This window comes from Onychostruthus taczanowskii, unplaced genomic scaffold (assembly GCF_017590055.1).
Source record: "Onychostruthus taczanowskii isolate IOZ18803 unplaced genomic scaffold, ASM1759005v1 scaffold174, whole genome shotgun sequence".
Lineage (NCBI taxonomy): Eukaryota > Metazoa > Chordata > Aves > Passeriformes > Passeridae > Onychostruthus > Onychostruthus taczanowskii.
In genome coordinates this window covers 694,427-713,677 of record NW_024498951.1, presented here as the reverse complement: position 1 = coordinate 713,677, position 19,251 = coordinate 694,427, and the positions used below count along the sequence as shown (strand labels likewise).

At 42.9% G+C, this 19,251-nt stretch overlaps 1 protein-coding gene across 2 annotated transcripts in view; it reads left to right on the top strand.

The window, feature by feature from the left end:
• The first annotated feature begins 5,806 nt into the window (after positions 1–5,806).
• LPAR1 (lysophosphatidic acid receptor 1) overlaps positions 5,807–19,251 on the top strand; it is a 68,706-nt gene continuing 55,261 nt past the window's right edge. The window contains exon 1 of one of the 2 annotated variants that reach the window (XM_041400198.1): positions 5,807–5,862. The gene's annotated coding sequence lies outside the window, so the exon portion shown is untranslated. Of the gene's footprint in view, positions 5,863–6,114; positions 6,220–19,251 lie in introns of those variants that run through there. The other variant, XM_041400199.1, reaches the window with a different exon arrangement.

Here is a 19,251-nt window from a genome sequence, read left to right as displayed (position 1 = left end):
CCTGGAATGCATTTTCCCGTGTCTTGGAAGAAAGAATATATTGTGCATGGATCCTGCATATATTATTTAATTGAAGAACTAAGAAAACAGCATGAAATGTATTCATCAGCTTGACTGACAGAGGTGTTGCACACCTGCAGGTCAGTGGAAAGTGGGGACAGAGGCATCTCCTCTTTTGCATTCTGAGGAGTTCTGAGGTTATTGAAGGTTTTTAATAGTGGTGCAATCAAATCATCATAAGCAAAAAGCTACAAAATCAAATTCAGAACAATGAATGCATCAGTTCATTAATGGAACCGTTCCAGCCATCTGGTATTCATATGTTCTACACTAGGGCTGCTATTGTGCAGACATAAATGACCCAATCTTACCTTCCAGCAAGAGCTTTCATTAACTAAATATATCCAAATTCTTTATTGCTCAGCTAGTATTACAGGTCCTATCCTGGATTTTGGGGAATTTTCTTCAGTTTTGGTCAGTTAAATCTTGAGTCCCGCACTATTTCCCCTTTGGGTTTGTGTGTGTGTTACTCATCCCATTGTGCACATGGCACCTCTTGGAAAACTTTTAGTGACTTCTGCTTCTGAAGCTCTAGAAAAGAAAGAAGGGATCAATTATTATTTCAGTAAAAATAAAAACATTAAGACACTAGTAAGAAATACTGTCTCTTGAAGGAAAAATTCTAATGTAGTGCTGAGTTTTTCACTTGGCATTATTTTCTTTTTCAAATGATAGCTTCAGCAGCTTTCCAAAGCCCACAGAATCCCAGAATGGGTAAGATCAGAAAGGACCACAGCAGGTCATGTGGTGCAACCTCTCTGCTCAAGGAGGGTCATCCCGGACCACATTGCAGGGGATTGTGTCCAGACACTTCTTGAATATTGTGTCCAGACACTCTCAAGTGAGGAAGAGTCCACAACCTCTCCCGTTCTCACTCACCTACAGAGTAAAGAAATTCTTCTTCATGTTCAGGTGGAAATTCCTGAGCATCAGTTTCTGTACATTGCCTCTTGTCCTACTGCTTGACACCACCAAGAAGAGCCTGGCTCCCTCCTCTTGGCACTTCAGATATTCATAGATGTTGAAGAGGTCCCCTCTCAAATGTCTGTTCTTGAGGCTGAATAGGCCCAGCTCCCTCATTATTTCCTTGTAAGAGAGATGTTCCAGCCCCTTTGTTGTCCTCTGCTGGATTCATGCCAGGAGGTTCATGTAAGACCTGGCATTTAACCAGACCAAACTGATGTACAAAGTTATATACTGCACAGAGGCATGGCACTCAATTTATTGGTGTAAAAATATCATCCAGTTCAAAATGAAAGGGCACAGACAGGATAAATTATGGATTTTAGATGCTGTCTATTGACTAAGAATCACTGTTGGAGCAGGATTTTATGTTCATTGGACCTTGCAGTTAGAACCAAAGGGGCAGGTGCTGGAGCAATGGACCCAACAGCTGCCACTGCACTTTCTGGAGGTAAAGGTTTCCTTGTTTTCCCTGTATCCTCATTTCCCCGCTCATTAGAAGGAGGATTTCAGTCATTTTATGGCAGACCAGAGCCTTGTGCTTGATGAAAAGACAAATCAGAACATTCACTATCTAGTCATCCCTTAACACCCTACAAAGGTTTTTTTCAACAACCTGGAAAACAGAAGGCTGAATGAGTAGCTGTGTTTGGGCAGCATAAACACAGAGCTTCCCTGAAACAGCGGTGGTGACCCACCCCCAGGCTCCAACGCAGGTGTTCCACAGAGCTGAAGGACACGTGGGAGTGTTCAATGCTCCCCATGGGAGATGCTTGCCCGGCCTCCCCCCACACCTTCCTCCATGAAACCTGCAGCTATCCCTGAGCCTGTGCTTACCACAAAACTGTAGCTCCCCGCCACTGTCTCGCCTCCCTCACCACAGTGAACCCACAACCAACAGCTTCCTGGCCTCCCATCCAAGAGCCTCCTGGCAACATTTTACTCCATGCATATTCCAGACAAACCCCATATGCTTCACACAGCCATCAGCTCTCTTTGATGCATCCCATGGCATGTGATCCGTAAGACTCTTAACAGTAACACAGAGGTTTATGGTTCTGTATGAGTTGTTTCTGGATTAGTCACTAATGCACTGTACTCCTTCGCATCTCTGGTGGGAACTGCCTGAAGCATCTTGCAAACCCTAGTCCAGTTATCTCAAGGCAACATGGATGTTGCAAGTGCCAGGACAAACCCATACCTTCTTTCATGAAGAGCCCTGAGCCCTGGTCACTTGGACAGACACTGCTCTTATTTCTGGTGCAGGCATTGTCTAAACAGCCTGACCTGATAGATTTTGCCATAAAGGCTGTGACAATCAACCACTTCCTCTGCTTTTGTGGATATATTCCTAATCCTCAGCATGCTCAGACACCTATTTTTCCTTCAATCCTGGCCTTGCAATCCTGCTGTTAGGGGCTGGGCATGGGCAGAAAGCCATGAAAAGCCAAAGCTATGATCACATTTGCTTTTCAGCAATCTGCTACTCTTCAGAAGGAATAAGATATCCTCAGGTCCAAACAATAGGAGGCTGAACCAGGGAGAGACCGAGTTCCCATGAAAAAAGCTGCTCTTTTTCCTTGAGAACTTGGAGGTTTTAGAGGAGTTTGTGGCTCACAGAACATCAAGCACTGCAGTTGCATCATAGCAGGAGCTCCGAGGAGACTTAACCAAGGCAGAAGCATTGCCACAGAACAAAGATGACATAGCTTTATGGAAAGGGATGCTTTCTTTCTGTGAGATTTCTGATGTGTCTGAAGTTTCTCTGGAAAACAGCATGTTTTCTAACTGTAGGTAATGTTATTTGCTCAGTTTTCTAACTGTAGGTAATGTTATTTCCTCTGCACCCTGTTCTGAACAGAGATCCCCAACATGTGAGCACTGGGCTTCAGAGAGTATGTACGTAACAAATGAGCAAAAATTCAGACTCCAGAGAGTGCTTTATTCTTTGTGAATTGTTGGAGCTGTTCTTTGTAATGTACACATGTTTTAGCAATCTGGGACTCCCACAAATGGTGGGACTCTAAGAAAAAAAAGCTGGTCAATAAAAAGTGAATATACTGTTCAAGGTCTCTAATTACTCCTAACTCGGATAGAGCTGAAGCATGCCATTTTTTCCACAGTAATTAGTAGTGATCTCACCAAAGGTTTCATTCAAAGCATCCATTGCACTGAAAATTTCAACACATTTCCAATCCAAAATTAAATTATCCATTGCTACCCACACCAGAGTATGCTGCTTAGAGAAGTGACAGAGTGAAGAGACATCTTAAGTGTAAATTCCCAGAATTTTTTTTTAAATTAAAAACACCAGAGGTACTTTCCAGGCCCAGACCAAAGAGGAATTAGATGTTTAACTTTTCTGGGTTTGTATGACTAATCTTGCTGCCACTCAGCTGAAACTTTATGAATGCAAATATAAGTATATCATATATACTTATGAAATGAGAATGAAATATAACTATATCAGTGTCTGCACATGTTAAGCATACTTATGATTTGAATCAATTCACTAAATTGAGCACATGGAACTTACATTGTTTGTTCTGGAAACAAAAGTTTTTCCAGACTGAAGGATGTGAAAACTACTTCCCTATCTAATGCAATTCAGTACATCTGTGTGTGATTACATAAACACGTCTCAGACCACAGAGCACCACAGCCAAGTCTCATAGCAGTTACATTCATTAAACATCAGACCATGTGATCTTCCCTGGACCTTCAATATTTGCCTGTTTGTAAGATTTACTGAATATTCCCTATATTTTCTGTTTAGAGCAAGAGTGGCTGACTGAGAATTAATGACATTATCCTTGAATAAATAACAAGTCAATGTTTCAGGGCTGAGTGAGCATGCCTGAAGTCACTAACAGAAAACATAAGAACTGAAAAAACATTGCTGCTTTAACTACATCAGTTCACTGAAACTGGGCTCAAAAATAGTTTTATTTAAAATGTTTTTGATCATTTTACCTTCATATAATTCCATCTCATGTTCATTTTCCCATGAGCTCAGGATGCTATTTTCTGCTATTTTCCTTCAGGGGTCAGTAGCTGGAGTTGCTGCAGAGGACATCCTAACCAGAACGTTTTGACTAACCATAGGGATGCTAAGCAGTGGTGATTTCCAATTTGCAGATATACTAGCTCTTAGCAGCAAGCACTGTCCTGCTGAAGAAGACTCCTGCATGCATAGGGTTGTAGGTCTCACCCACAGAGATGTAAATCTTGTCAGATCACCATTTGCTTGAAGATTTGATTGCATTCAAGTTAATCTTGATTCTTATAGTGGTATCTGGGCAACTGGCTGAGGACAGGACAGATTTTGTACACATGTACAGGCAGTTTGTGTCCCAAAAAGATGAGTAAAATCTGGTTCATAATGAAGCTACAGCAGATATACTGCCACAAGACTGGAATAATCAATTCTACATTTTGAAGACCTGCTCTCTAATCAGTGACTCATGTATATCATCCCTTTCCTACCATCAGGAGAGGACACGTGCAGTTTGAGCACATTGTTTCAAGACTGCAGTTGTCCAGCCTGGATGTGGCCTGTGCATAGGTGAGAAAACTACTAAGACCTGTCACATAACTGGTGTGTGGATGCTAAACCATCTATCAGAGCTTGTAACAGAACATGCTTTTTGGTCACCTCCTGCAAACACTTGGAACCTTGCTTTGAACAGGTAGAAGATGAAATCCAGCACTTTCCAAAGTTAATAGCCTGCGGAGTACTTAACAAAACTTTCCAGCATGTTGGTCTAGTCTCAGAGCAAAATTACAGCGCTGAGTACAAAAACAAGGTTTGTGTGGTGACAACTTCCTAAAGAGAAAGCATCTCACCAGCCATGACACCAAGAGATCTGCTCTCACTGATGCCAAAACCTTTGTTAATAACCATACCTGTGGTGCAGCAGATATTGACAGTAGCAGACGGTGTTGGTGCCACAAAAGCAAACATCAGACTTGAGAATTGTCTCTACTGCTTTTTGGGTCCTTAAGAAATACGAGTGCTTTAAGTGGTCTTGGTGCTTCATACTAGGCTTTTGTGTTGCTGGAGGCACTGATGGCTCGCATAGCTGTAGGTAACCTCCCCAGAAATCTCACTACAGATTGTAGATAGAAATGCTTAGCCATTTCAGCTGCTGAACTCTAAGTGTTGTGCAACATTTGTCTTTTCACTTGATGCAAGTACATGCAAAAGTGGCCTCTAGACGCTCCTGCAATCCAATTAAATGCGACTATTTCACACTAAAAACTTATGGAGGGCAGGGGGTGGGGAAGAAAAAGCAATTTGAACCTGGTTTTGCATAATAAAATAGTTATTCTAATCTGGAAAACTATCTGTTGTGCAACCCAACCCAACATCTGTTGTGCATCCTCAAGGATGAGGGCTCGGTGAACCTGTAAATTGACTATTCCTGTGACTGGGGCTCCCAAACGCCTCTTGCCGACATCGGCTGGAGATTCGAAAGTTTCACAGGACGATAACCGTGGCTGTCCCAGAAACACCTGCATACCACGGCCGTGCAGTCGCGGTAGGCTCCGCGGCCGGCCGGGCTGTGCGATGGAGTGCGGCCGCAGGCGGGGCTCGCCGCGCTCCGCGGGCGGGCCGGGCCGGGCCGGGCGCACACCTGGGCCCGCCCGGCGGAGCCGCGCAGGCGGAGCGGGGGCGGAGGGAGCCCAGCTCGTCCCGTCCCGTCCCGTCCCGTCCCCTCCCTGTCCCCTCCCAGTCCCGCTCCGCTCCGCTCCGCTCCTACTCCTCCCCCTCCCTGTGTGCGCGCCGGCGGCGGCGGCGCCGCGCTCCCTCCAGCCGCGCCCGCGCAGCCCCCGCAGGTAAGCGCAGCGCGCCGGGCCTTGAGCGGGGCGGGGGGGTCCCACCATTCTCGCCCGCAAAAAGGTGCCTGCTTCCCATTCCCCGAGCGCTCCGTGCCCACGGCGCTCTTCGTCTCCTCTCTTTGGCTGTTTCTCTCGTGTTTCCGAACCTGGTCTGGTCCCACGGCGCGCAGTGCTGTGCCGGGCGGCGCGATCGTCGGGGTCCTCTCCGGCGAAGGGCTCCTTCGGGATGGGCTCGACTGGGTTCGAGGCGTCGGGTCAGGCTGCTATTCCTGCTGGACTAACGTCTCCGGGGCTGGCCTGGAATAAATGATGGGCACTTGTTTGATTAAGGAACGCTAACAGGACTTACTTAAGGTTTGACCTCGTATTTTTCTTTTTTCCTTTCCATCCACCCCCCCCCACTTTCGTCACCCCTTCCACCCCGAATTCACTTTGGATTTATTTATACCAAATTAAGGCAGTGGAAAAAGTCCTAGATAAAAAATGGTTGCCACCTCTCTCTCCTGACTTTCTCAGTCCTTCGGACGAAGAGCCTGCTCGAGTCCGATGGGAGCAGTGTCAGTGTATCCATGATGTTTACAAAGGTAAAGGACAGGGAGAAGGTGAATGACAAGCACAAGGGTGTGATTTATTAGAGAAAGACCGGGAGCGGGGGGGAGCAGAAAGGGAGCTAGAGGACAAAAGCCGTTAGCAAACTGAAATGAGAAGACTGAGGTGGAACCAAAGGGACCAAGTTTCTTCCTCTCACTTCTTTTCCTATGTTCTTTTAAAATAGCTCCACAGTGGGAACGATACCAAAATACTGCTTCCTATGGAAATATGTGCAAAGTTTTCATTATCACAATAATGTGTTGGAATGTCTACATTTAATTTTCTTGGGGATATCTCTGTGAAACAAGCTCACACCTTCACAGATTTCAGTTGTCTTTGAATGTTAGAAGCTGCCTAAATCCCCTCTTCTTTTTTTTTCTTTTTTTTTTTCCAATCCTCATTTGCTCCAGGTTTGGGTTAGTTTTCTGTGTGTCGTTTTCTTAATTGTTTTTGTTTGGTTGGGGTTTTTTGAAGTTTAAAGGCAAAATAACTTGGGGGAGACCCTGTCAGCAACTTGTGTTCTCAAAGCGTGGGGGAATTGGGGTAGCTGCAATTTTTTGCTGCTAAGAAATGCTGCAACTCTTATCTTTTCAAATAAAATTTTTGCATGCTAGTTCAGGTTTGCTGTGTTGTACCATTTGGTCTAAAATGAATCACTTTCAGGTCTGGGAGTCATGTTTCAATTTGGCGGCCAGGGCTGTGTGCCGTGCAGCCTGTTACTCTTGTGTGAGGATGGGATACACTGCAGTATAAAATAATATTTCTGGCAATTTCAGCAGCGGGCTGAAGCAATACTGTGTGCACAGGCGTAAGTGAGACTCTGCCCTGCAGCTTGCTATTACTGGCTATAGGCGTGCCGCATGTTTTCCCTTAACTGATATGGGCTCGGACTTACAAAGCAACTTGATAGGCCTGTGTTTTACTGTTGTTTTTATTAAATATTAACCACACAAAATTAAATGCTATTTTGCTCCAGAATAGATTGATGCTGTCTCATCCTGTGCAGTTGTTCATGAATGGTGGTTGTTTTCCTTTTTGTACATCAAATAACCAAGGAATTGTTACTTAGGAATACTGAGAAACACTGCTGCATGATCAGTGTGCTGCTGTCTTTATCACTCCCTATTACAGATTGTAGTAGTTAGACCCTTGGCTGCTATAAACCTTGTTCTGAGAACTTAGCAGTAGTGGTGCTGGTTGAAGAGAGGAAAACATTGGCTGGGTCTGCTTTCTCTTCCTTTGCTCTTCAAAACAAATATTGAGGGTCAAAAGCTTAAACAGCTTTTGAGATGAAACACATGGAAAATGCAAAATTAAAGTAATGCTACACTGCGTACCCAGCTTTAATATGTGAACTCCACGTGTAACAGACAATCTTATCATTGTGAGCAAAAATACTTTATGGTCTTGTGGTTTTCATCAGTAGCTCTGGAAGATTGTAACTAAAATATAATTCCTTCCCTGCTTAAAAATGGGGAAAAATTTGTCTTTAACTGGGTTTTATAGTGTCACACAGTTAAACTATTTGGGGAATCCAGGAGAGGTTGTTGAAGAAAGTGTTTTGCTCTGCTTTGTACTTACATGGGATTCACTTTGATATCACTGTGATGAGCCCTTAATAACACGTTCATAGATAGTTAGCTGTTTCTCAGTGGCCTATCCATATTGAGCTTACTTTGTCTCATATTCAGAGGTTCAAATCAAAAGGCAAGTAATTCTTCTGAGCACTTTATTCCTTTAGAACACCACCACTGTCTTCTCTTTGAATAACCAACAGTTTGAGCACTCTGAGAGGTGAGCTGCCTTCTCCAGATGTCAGAAGAGCTGGCTTTGAGCACCTCTAGGTGGTGACCTGCCAGCACTTACTGAGCACTGTTGCTGTGTATCTGGCTTTTTTTATCATATGGATGCAGAGGTAATTGAATGCAGCTCTTTTGCCATCAGGGCTGAGTGGGGAACTCTTCACAGGCCGTCACTTATGGTCTTGGTAATGCTCAAGGATATGAGGAAGAATTTGGGAGTGGTAACTGGTACTGTGTGGCAGTTGTCCTTTCACTGTTGTTTCCTTCACAAAATTAGAATTTGCTACGTAAGTGCAATTTCCTCCCTTTCAGAACCAAAAGTGCATGTAATTTAAGGGACACTTAAATTCAGCTTAAATCATCTAAATGGGGTATTTGAAGAGCTCCTGCTACACATAATGCCAGGGGAAAAATACATACAACTCTTTCACTGAAAGAAGAATAGAGCAATCAATATGTGATCCCTCCAGCATCTTCAGTTACTGGATTAGTTCTTTATATGTTGGGCATTTCACTGCTTCATCTTTCACAATGGGCTGTATTATTTTTTCTATCAGTTTAGTAGGGTGAAAAGAAAACCAACTTTTGAGAAAATAAAGTATGTCTTTTCTTTTTCCATCTTCCCATCTCCTTTTCCTTAAGATTGATTTCAATTTAGGTAAGGTCCTCATTTGTTGCCTTAGGAGTTTTGATAATTTGAAGGGAGAACGCTGCTCTCCAGAAGTGCTTGATTGTGAGGGACTTGAGGCAGTAATGGCTTCAGCTGGCAGGGGTTTTCTAGCATCTGATGTGTTTTTGACTTTTTCAGGTGTCACGAGGTGATACTGCAGAGATGTGGCACTCCTCAGCAGTGCTGCATTAGGGCTGAACTTACACACTTCTTGTTTTCCCCCCATGTGTTTTTCTTCATAGCCAGAGCAGAGGCTTAAGGCTTCAACCATGGTCCATAAATGTCAATGGAAAAATCTGTTTTGGCACTGAATGACTTTGGATCAGGTGCAAGGCTGATGGGTTGCTTTGACAGAAATACAAAATTATTCCCTGGGGAGAAGAAAGTTCTGTCAAGGAAATGGGAGCTGCTGTTCTACTTACATGTCAGGGAACCTGAATTTTGGTTTTCTTCATTTACATTTCAAGCTTAGTTTCTTTAAAACATGTGGAAGCATTGCCTGTGCATTCTTGCACTTCTGTTGATGTACTGGTATATATGACAGTGAACATCTGAATGTCTGGTACCTTGGTTTGGTTTTTGTTGAAAGTAGGGGAGAATTCTGAGAAGGGCCTATCTTCATGTGCCCAGACCTCTCCTCCTCTCCTCCACTGGTGTTTCTTGACTGCCTGACACACTTTCCACACTCCCAAGCTGATTAACAGCACACCTGGCTTGCAAAATCTTGGTTATTGTTTGAGTGAAGGTTGCACTCTAGGATCAATTTTCATTTTTTAATGACTGGTGTCTCTAACTGTTGAAATACTGTTTCTGTTTGTGCATCATTGAGCACCAGAAAAGAGCCTATGTGCTGGGTTGTGTAGTATCTGTGTGTCCCCATCTTGCATGGCAACTCCATGACCATGGCATTTCTCTTATAAGCTCTTGACAAACAACTTTGAGGTTGTTAAGGCATTGTATTTCTCTACAGAATAACAATAGCCTAGCTTGGATTAGTGCAAAGTGTCCAGAATTTCCTGATAGGCACAGCCTGGAATAGTTTGTGGACCATGTTTTTTTCAGTCCTGTCCTGATTTCCTACTGGATCTGGGTCCTTCTTGACCCGGATACTGTAGGCAGTTAGGTTACTGAATATAAAGGGGAGAGCATTGGTGCCTTTACCCCCGAAGTAAAGATGTATTTCTTCTTAAAAAGAAAGTGAATCTTCTCCCTTTGTTTCTGGCAAGCAAAAACAGCCACAGACTTGTGGGGCTGCTGTGGTTCAAGGAGTCTGGGTAAGGCATGCCTGCCCCTGCCAGCAGCACAGCCGGAGAGAGGGAGCCACATCCCTCCTCCTCCAGCCACTCCCAGGATAAATAGCCTGGACAGGGTTCTGGCCGGGGGTGTGTGCAGAGTGTTTTGCTTTCCAAGTGCCTTGAAGATTTGTGCTGGTGGACTTTGTGATGGATGGTGGCTTGGCTGCTGGGGAAACAGGAGCAAAGCATTGTGCCTTACTGTTTCCCACTCATAGATTGCAATGTGGTCTGCTGCTGAAATGATGGTAGGCAGTGTGGATCAGTGGCACAAAAAATGCCTTCAGTTGCAAAAGTGGGGAAGCTGGATCTTTTTTAGAAGGAAACATATTTTGGGACTACTGTATTGCAGAAAACTATATGTAAACTGCTTTTTTTTTTGTTTTTTTTTTTTTTTTTTTTTTTTTTTTTTTTTGCTTCCATGTCATATACTCTAGACAAAATTCAGAGGTTCTCTCATTTTCTTTTTAAAAATACAAAGGTGATAAATATGAGCGACCAATATTATCTTTCTAGTTTTGCTTCTGACTCTGACTAAGAGGCAAACACCTTCTGAAGTGGATTTTTGAAACTGCTGGAAAAAATGTCTATGACTTTGATAGTCATGTATGATAATTCTCAGTTCAGTGTAGGCCTCATGTTGCCATATTACAGACCATTCTGGCTTTTCTGTAGGAATTTGCATGCCACAGTGACCTTTGGAGTAGGATGGATTTCACAGGCACTTAATGTAGTACATCTATTTCTTTGCCAGCTAGAAAATGTATTGCATATTGCAGTGCTTGCAGGAGCAAGCCTGAAAGCATTGGATTGACATCAAAGGCAAGATCTTTCTGTACAGAATGCTGGAGATTGTAAGAGTGGTAAAAATCTGGCAAAGGAAATGCATACTGTTTTTCATTGCAAGCCCCTTTCCCTCCCTCTTCCCCATCTTTTTAGGGTGGGCGTGGCTGATATGAAATGGTGCTGGTTCATTATTTATGGGAGCAGAAGTTTTCCTTAGAAGTACTTTTGCCGTTTGAGGATCGTTGTTTTCACCCTGGGTGGAAAAATCTAGCTAAAGTAGTATCCATTTTTTATTAAGAAGAAGTTAGCTACAGCAATAAACGTTGGATGAGTATTGAATGTTTACAGCGTAGAGAAATTTGTATCTTCTTTGAGTAAGTGGGTGGTTGTTTAATAGCAGTGAGCTGAACATGAGCTCTAGCAAAGACTTCCTGGAATACAAGCAGAGAAGAGAGATGTACAGGTCACACCTGTTTTCAAAGTGGTAATACTTCAGGTTGGTGTTTGTGGGAAAGGAGAAAGACTGATAAACTCTGAAGCTTTCATAGCTACATAGCTTTCAAGTGTGGCAAGTGTTGTTTTGTCTACTGTGAAGGGGTTTTGATAAAGGGACTGTGGCTGCTGGATTTCACTAAATGTTTAGTCTTTGATAGCACAGTCTGTTTTTGACCTGTTGTGGTTGTCAGATCTGCTAAACAATGTCCTGAAGCTTTGAGCTGCTGCTGGCGGCAGAGCAAGGGAACTGGGGTGGCATTGCATAGCTGCAATGTGTGAAGGACAGCATGCCTCAGCCAGCCAGGATGTGGGCATCCACAGCCAGGGCGTTTGTGCAGAAGAAAACTCAAGTTTGTTTGCTGCTCAAGTTTGAATCAGCTTTGCTGGTGTCAAGTGAGGTGGAAGGGCTGAAGGAGGGGTGGAAGGCTCTGGGGGTGGCACCAGGGCCACAGTCGCTGTCCCTTCAGCTCACAACACAGAAGCCCAGTGGGTGGTGAGCACCCCTACCTTCCTGCTGCTTTGGATCAAGGAGAAGCAAATTGTCAGAGTTGTCAAATTGTCAGCTGGGTGGCTGGTGGCAGGAGACCTTGGGGAGGACTGCAGGCTAGTACTTCAAGCCAATGGAAGTGTCAGGAAAAGGTCGCCTTGTCCCTCCCTAGATGTTGCCTTGCCCTAGGAGGGCCTGTGGTAGTCATTACCTTGGTCAGTATTTTTTTGTTTGCGCGCCTGTGTTAGGCACTCACTGACTCTCTTGGTGGGATCTGTTTTCTTGTGGTTACTGTGTTTTTTCACAATCTGTTACTGCAACAGTGGTGTCACTTCTGGGGTCCTGGAACTTTCAAGGTTTCATGGTTGTGTTACTAACCATTTTCTCAGTTACTTGTAACTGAATGTGAAGTAGCAAAGGGTGGCTTTGTGTATGTGTGCGTGATGTTCTATCTGGGCACTCCTGAGCTCTTTCACTGGTACTCCTGCTAACATAAGTCAGTTGTGTGCTTTTGTGCATAACTGAGTTGTTGTTTCAATGCCTTTTGTGACGGGTGTGTTTTCAGTGATTGTGTGTAGAGACTGGATCAGTAGTTTTACTAGATATGTACAGTCTTCTTATGAGTTGCAGTGGAAATGGTTTCATGTGGTAGTGAACCTATAACGTAGGATGTAAAGGGGAAATTTGGCTACCTTGCCTAAAGTTGTGCTTAAAGGAGTAAACTTTGTGACACATTTCTGTAGTTGCATGCTGACTTTGAATATATAAAACTAATTATTGAAGTAAAAGGCATTTGGGAAATTGGTAGGGGAATGCTAGATACAGAAGCATAAATTCTGACTGATAATGATAAACTTGTCAATCCCAAAGGAGAGTAAAGTGCAGCAAGGTCTATATTACTACTGTGTTGCCTGTCCGTGACTATTGCACTTGGAAGGTGTCTTTAGCCCTGCTAAAGTTTTGTATGTTGTATTGGTAAATTAGTAGTGCAGGAGGATAACCTGAACATTCCCTGCATCCATCTGAGAATGTCTCCAGGAATTTCTGTCTTGTTGGGATGAGCCACCCAACTAGTAAGAGCATGATGTCCTGTATGCCACAGTGACACTGGGATGTACTAGGAGTTATGTTTGAGCCTATGTCAACCATCCATATAAGCATTATATTTGTTTGAGGAGCAAAGCCTGAAGAATTCATTGGGAAGTGAAGAATTCATTGGGATTTTCAGCCGTTTCTATCCACGTGTCTTCCTGTTTGTTGTTACATTCCTGCAGACACAAGTCCAGTGTGTCAATAGGTCATTGCCCCTTCATTCCTGTTGCCAAGCAAATGGAATTCACAAATAATTTTCCTGAGATACTGCAGTGGGACAAAAAACTTTAGGGAAATGGATGTGTGGATAGGTACCCAGCATTCAAGGAGTATCATCTTGAGTATGACTTGTACTTGAAAGTTATAAATGCCTATCGAGTTTATTGGTCTTTCCTTTTCCTTTCTGTTCCTCCCAAAAATGTGTCATACACGGAGAGCAGTTCTGTGGAAATGATCCAGGCATCTTTGAGCTGCCCTGGGCATGGTTTCTGCACAGGGCTTTGAGAGCTGTCCCAATGCAGCTAGGAAGCATATCAGGATTATTTTGCTCCACCTAAATATTTTGATGGAACTACTGAAAACTTTACCTCAGAGCAGTGTATTTCCCTGTACAGAAACCTTGCAAACAAAAGAAGACTTTTCTGAATTAGTGTTTGCTCCCCTAGTATTTTAGCTTCTTGTTTACAGCAGTTAGTGTCCTATTTAAAAAGCCCATGCTAGTGGGACTGGAAACTAAGACTTCAGGGCATTACTATAATCAGAACAATCCTGGTATTAATGAATGGACCAAAAATGGGTCTTTAGAATTATTCAGTTTTGCAAACAGTTGATAGGAATAGCATAGGTTAATGCCTGCTTCTCCAAGAAGTACAGTGTGTTTCTGTTTCCTGCCTTGGATTGCTTGAGTTTCACATGCAAAAGAATCCTAGGAGATTCAGCCTAGAGGAAAAAAATTCAGGGGGAGATGTGCAAGCTGATGACAATCTGATGACAGGAGTGAATTACATGATTTTAGAAAACATAAATGCCTTAAAAATAATATGCCTGAGCAAAGGCTTATGCCATGATCCTGCATATTCCCATTCCCAATGTCTCTTCCACAGAGTTTCTTGCCATCAGTTGCCCAGATTTTTATGACCAAGTTCTATTTGAAAGACTTGTTTACAGCTTTTTCAGTTCTATATGTTATGAATATTAGGAGGGGATCTATGTGGAGATCTTTGGTATAATTTTTGTGTGAAAACAGTTACTTCTTCCCACAGAAAACTGGCATAAAAGTGCAGGAACAGCTTTGGCAAAGAAGCCACACCCTGCTCCTTCGTGCTTCATGTGAGAAAGGAGGGTGAGAAATACTGACTTTTCTTGGAGCTCCCAAGATGAGGTGACATTTCTTAGTTGGTAGGAAACCCAAATGTGCACTCACCATACATCTGCCTCATGCAAGTGCACCAGAAGTCTTCCTGTGCTCTGACTGTTCCTCTTGTGGTTTGCTTAACTTTCCTCCCAAGATCCTGCAAGTGTCATCTCCTGCTTGTATAAGCTGTGTCTCCACTAGACGGGGGTGCCAGTATTGCTGTAGTGGGAAATTTTGAGGACTTGGCAAGTTATGGTGCTTTACTCTTCCTTCTCACCTGGCAGTGTTGCCTATTGGGTTAAGTGGAGTGACCTTGGAAGAAGGCTGCTGCAAGACTGAAGGCAGCAGCTGACCAAGTAGTAGGCAGTGGGTTACTCCAAAACACTGTCCGTTCTGCCAGCATGCCATAGTGCATTTTTGTATAGAATTATAGAAGGATTTGGGTTGGAAGGGACCTTAAGGATCAGCTAGGTCCCAAGCCCCTGCCACAGATAGGAACAGTTTCCACTAGACCAGGTTGCTCAAAGTGCTGTGCAGCATAACCTTGAACAGTTCCAGGGATTGAGGTATCCGCAGCTTCTCTGGGCAACCTGTTCCTGTGTCTCATTACTCTCACGCTACATAATTTATTCCTAATATTAATTGACATATACCCTCTTTCTGGGTCAATGACCCCCTTCCTATCACTACATACACTTGTCCCTTTCCAACTTTTTTTATAAGCCCTCTTTAGGTACTGGAAGGGGCTATAAGGCACCTTCCCAGAACCTTGACTTCTCCAGGCTGAGCAACCCTACATTCTCAGCATGTCTTCATAAGAGAGCTGCTTCAGCCCTCTGATCATTTCTATGGCCCTCTCTGCTTTTGTTCGCTCTTCCTTTTGTTCAGAGATCCAGAGCTGGATGCAGCAGTCCAGGTGGGATCTCCTGAGAGGGGAGTATAAGGTTGGCTGACCTAAGAGAGGCCACTCAGTTGTGGGAGGCTGAAAATCAGACGCAGCATGCCTAAGGGGGCTATGTCGGGGATGAGAGTAGCTGTGCATGGGCCTCAAGCTTTGGTGTCATAGACACAGCTGGTGTGTGCAATTGTGAGATGCCTAAAAAGTCTGGTTTGTGGGTGGATTTCAGTACGTTCTCCTTTTGTGGCCTGGATCCCTTGAACTTCTTAGTTTATTTGTGTGGTCACAAAATAGTCTTAGTGGTTCCCAAGTAATGCTTTATGGCTTATGCTTTTGTTACAAAACTGTCTGAAGGAGGCTTTGAAATGTGTATGTGTTTTAAGTTTGTACCCATGCTAATGTGCACCAAGTTCCAATGGAAGAGCTGGAGGCAAACTACTAGTTAGTTCTTATTTTCTTTTTTCTTTAAGAATAATCCATTGATATTCAGTTGTGCTTTTGTCTACTAGAATTGAGGCTTTGTCTTGCTTACTCTTTAAAATAGCTGCAAATGGAATTTATCTAAAAAATGGTGAGACAGACTAGATAGTGCTTGGACACTAACCTTTCTGTCATCATACGTGTTAGAGGATAGGATTTTGTTTTGTTCTGTTTTTACACCAACTCCATTCTGCCTCCTGGCTTTCTGTTTTCACTTGAATTTGTGGCATCTCCCAAATATTCTGATTGAATATTTGTTGTTTCTGTTGGGCATTGTATATATTGAGGACCTAGTCAGAGAAGCTGAATAATCACTGAAGTATGGTGTGAATTTACAACAGCCTACTTAATTCATGTGACCTCTTGCATGCACTAAGAGCCTGTCTGCTAAACACAACTCAGAGTTAATCCAAGTCTATTCTTAAAGTGAATTAGTCAAGCTGTGAGCTAATCCTCTGTATTTACCTGCTTGTTCAGATAGCCAGCAGCCTAAGTTGCTTTACACTTCACTTGATAATTGAAAGGGGAAGGATCAGAGGGAAAGGTGATGAAGTCTTGGTGTTTTCTTCATATTTCTCCTTTCAGGGCATATTTCAGTTGTGCTTTGCATTTACAAATCTTGAATTCATAGAATGATCAGCATAAGCTACCCAAGGCCAAAACCCAGTACTCTGCTGCAGTTCTCTACTAAGCATCCCTGACAGTCTGCTGCTGCTCCAAGGGTATTTTGCAAAGTGTGTTACTTCTTGATCATCCATAAAAACTATTCCACAAAAAGTCCAACCAGTTGAGTTGGCATACTGTAGACAGCAGGGAACATGATGCAGAGTGTTGAGTGCTAGGAAGCCCTGTCGACCTCTGCCAAGAAATTAGTAACCAGCCCCAGTTTTACAGCAGGGATTCACAAATTCTGGGTGAATTGTTCTGAGCACACCTGATACTTGCATGATGGACAAGAAGTAATTCCCTTTCATTTGACAACATTAGGATTTTTGTTGTCTTGAGCTACTGGGTTTGCTCCCCCTCCATTTTAACAAGATCAAAGGTAAGATCTTATTTCTGGGTCACTGCTGTCCATCAGATAAGTTTGTTTGTGGCCTTGGGAAAGAGCAGTGACATGAGAATAGGGAATTAAATCCGGTCATTAAGATAATTCTTTCTTATTGTTAATTCTAAGTTCTTTCAAACTTCATTCCGGTTAACTTTGCAAAATACAGCCCAGCAGAAAGTGTCTGGAGAACAGTCAGTTGAACCAATGCAGATGTTGCATAAATACTTCTGAAAGAGCATGACTGTTATTGCTGGTTTGAGGGGTTGATAAATAGTTCCTGTGTCTGCATTAGTGGTGGCCTGAACCATGTTAATCTATTGCCTTACAGTCTTTAATGTATAACAATACATTATATTGTGAGTGGAGGGAATAATTGGCAAATTTCTATTTCAGATAAACTTTTTGTGTCATTGGTCATGGCACATGTAGATCTATATTGAGGTGGTGCCTTTGTAATTTGGGATTTCGGTTTTGGTGTGCTTAATTGTGAACTTCCTTGGCTTCAGCATTTCCAGATTATTGTATTTTGTGGTGGTTTATTCTGCCTGAAGATTGAACATCTGTTTTGTGGATGTGGGGTAAAAAGGAAGTATTCATTTTAAGGCTGGCCCCCCTCAAAGCTGCTTGAGAATTCTGACATTTTGTTATCATCCAGATGGGGTTTTTTATCTAGCAAAAGAATATTTGCCTGAATGTTTAAATACAAACTTGTTCCAGAAGAGTGCCAGCCTACTACTACTTTTCTGAGTTTAAAACAAAACGTGGAGTTTACAAATGGAGTCTCTGTTGCTGATCCACGGAAGTGTTGAATTTGTTATTTCTTCTTGGAAACAAATATTAAAATTCTTTTTGTAAGTTGTTTAGAAGATTAAGTTCTTGTGCTTTTTCTGCTGAGGAGTGTTAGTTTGGAGTAAAACATCCTGATTTCTGATATAGCCAGAATCATAATCATATAATGGCTGGGAAGGGACCTTAAAGATCATCTAGTTCCACACGCCCTACCATGGACAGGGGCACTTTCCCTAGACCAGGTTGCTCAAAGCCCCATCCAACCTGACCATAAACACTTCCAGAGATGTAGCATCCACAGCTTCTATGTGCAGCTTGTGCCAGTGTCTTACCATCCTCACAGTAAAGGATTTCTTTCTAATATAATCCAAATCTACTCTTTTTCAGTTTGAATCCGTTCCCCCTCGTCCTCTCTCCACATGCTCTTGTAAAAAGTCCCTCTATTTTTCTTGAAGACTTGAAGACTGCAATTAGATCACCCTGCAGCCTTCTCTTTTTCCAGCTGCACAATCCAAATTCCCTCAGCCATTTCCTATAGGAGAAGTGCTCCATCCCTCTCAACATCTCCTCAGGTCCATGTCCTTCCTGAGCTGGGACCCTAGAGCTGGATGCAGGGTTCCAGGTGCAGCAGAATCCCCTTCCACCCTGCTGCCCACGCTGCTTTGGATGCAGCCCGGGACACATTTGGCTTTCTGGGCTGTGAGTGCTGATGGCCAGGTCATGTCCAGCCTCTCACCCAGCAGCACCCCCCAGTCCTTCTCACAGGGCTGCTCTCCATCCGTTCATCCCCCAGCCTGTGCTGGTACTGGGAATGTCCTGACCCATGTGCATGCACCTTGTTCCTGCTCTCATGAGATTTCCATGGTCCCACTTCTCAAACTTTTCTGGGTCACTCTGGATGGTATCTATCTGCAAATTTGCTGAGGGTGCACTCTATCCCTGCAGCTATGTCATTAATAAAGTTGATACAAAAGCCTTTGCCCACTGTTATCTTCTTTAGTTATATTAATTAATAAGCAAAATAATAATGAGAATGTATTTGAAGCTAAATTATATCCACTACCCTTGCAATTCCAGTGTTCAGAATAATTTTAATGAACAGCTCCTTGCTCTTTTCCTGTCTCTCTTTTTTTTTTTTTTTTTTTTTTTTTTTTTTAATAATAACAGAAGAGGACAAAAGCACACACCACACACACCATACTTTCTTTTATATACACATGTGCACACAGTGCTGGCAACAGTTAATAATGTATCTTAAATTATGAGCTATCTATGGTTACTTTGAACTTTTCTGCCTCTTCATTAGCTAGTTCAAATTTCATGTCTGTCAGCAGAAATAAACAATTTCAAAAGAGTTTCAGAAACTGTTTTGAAATTACTTCTTTTAGGAGTATTTGGTACTATAGATGTCAGTATGATGAAAGTGTATATTTTGAAAATACAGTCACATGACAGCAGCTTCATTGTCATTGTGCAATGAGAGACCATCCATATTGTAGTGACTTGTTTTCCTAAGCCTGAGCAGATTGGCATTATTCTTCTGGAGCTGGTGTCTAGCTGTATTTTTCATCTTTATTTTCTTGTGATTCTGGAAGTTTA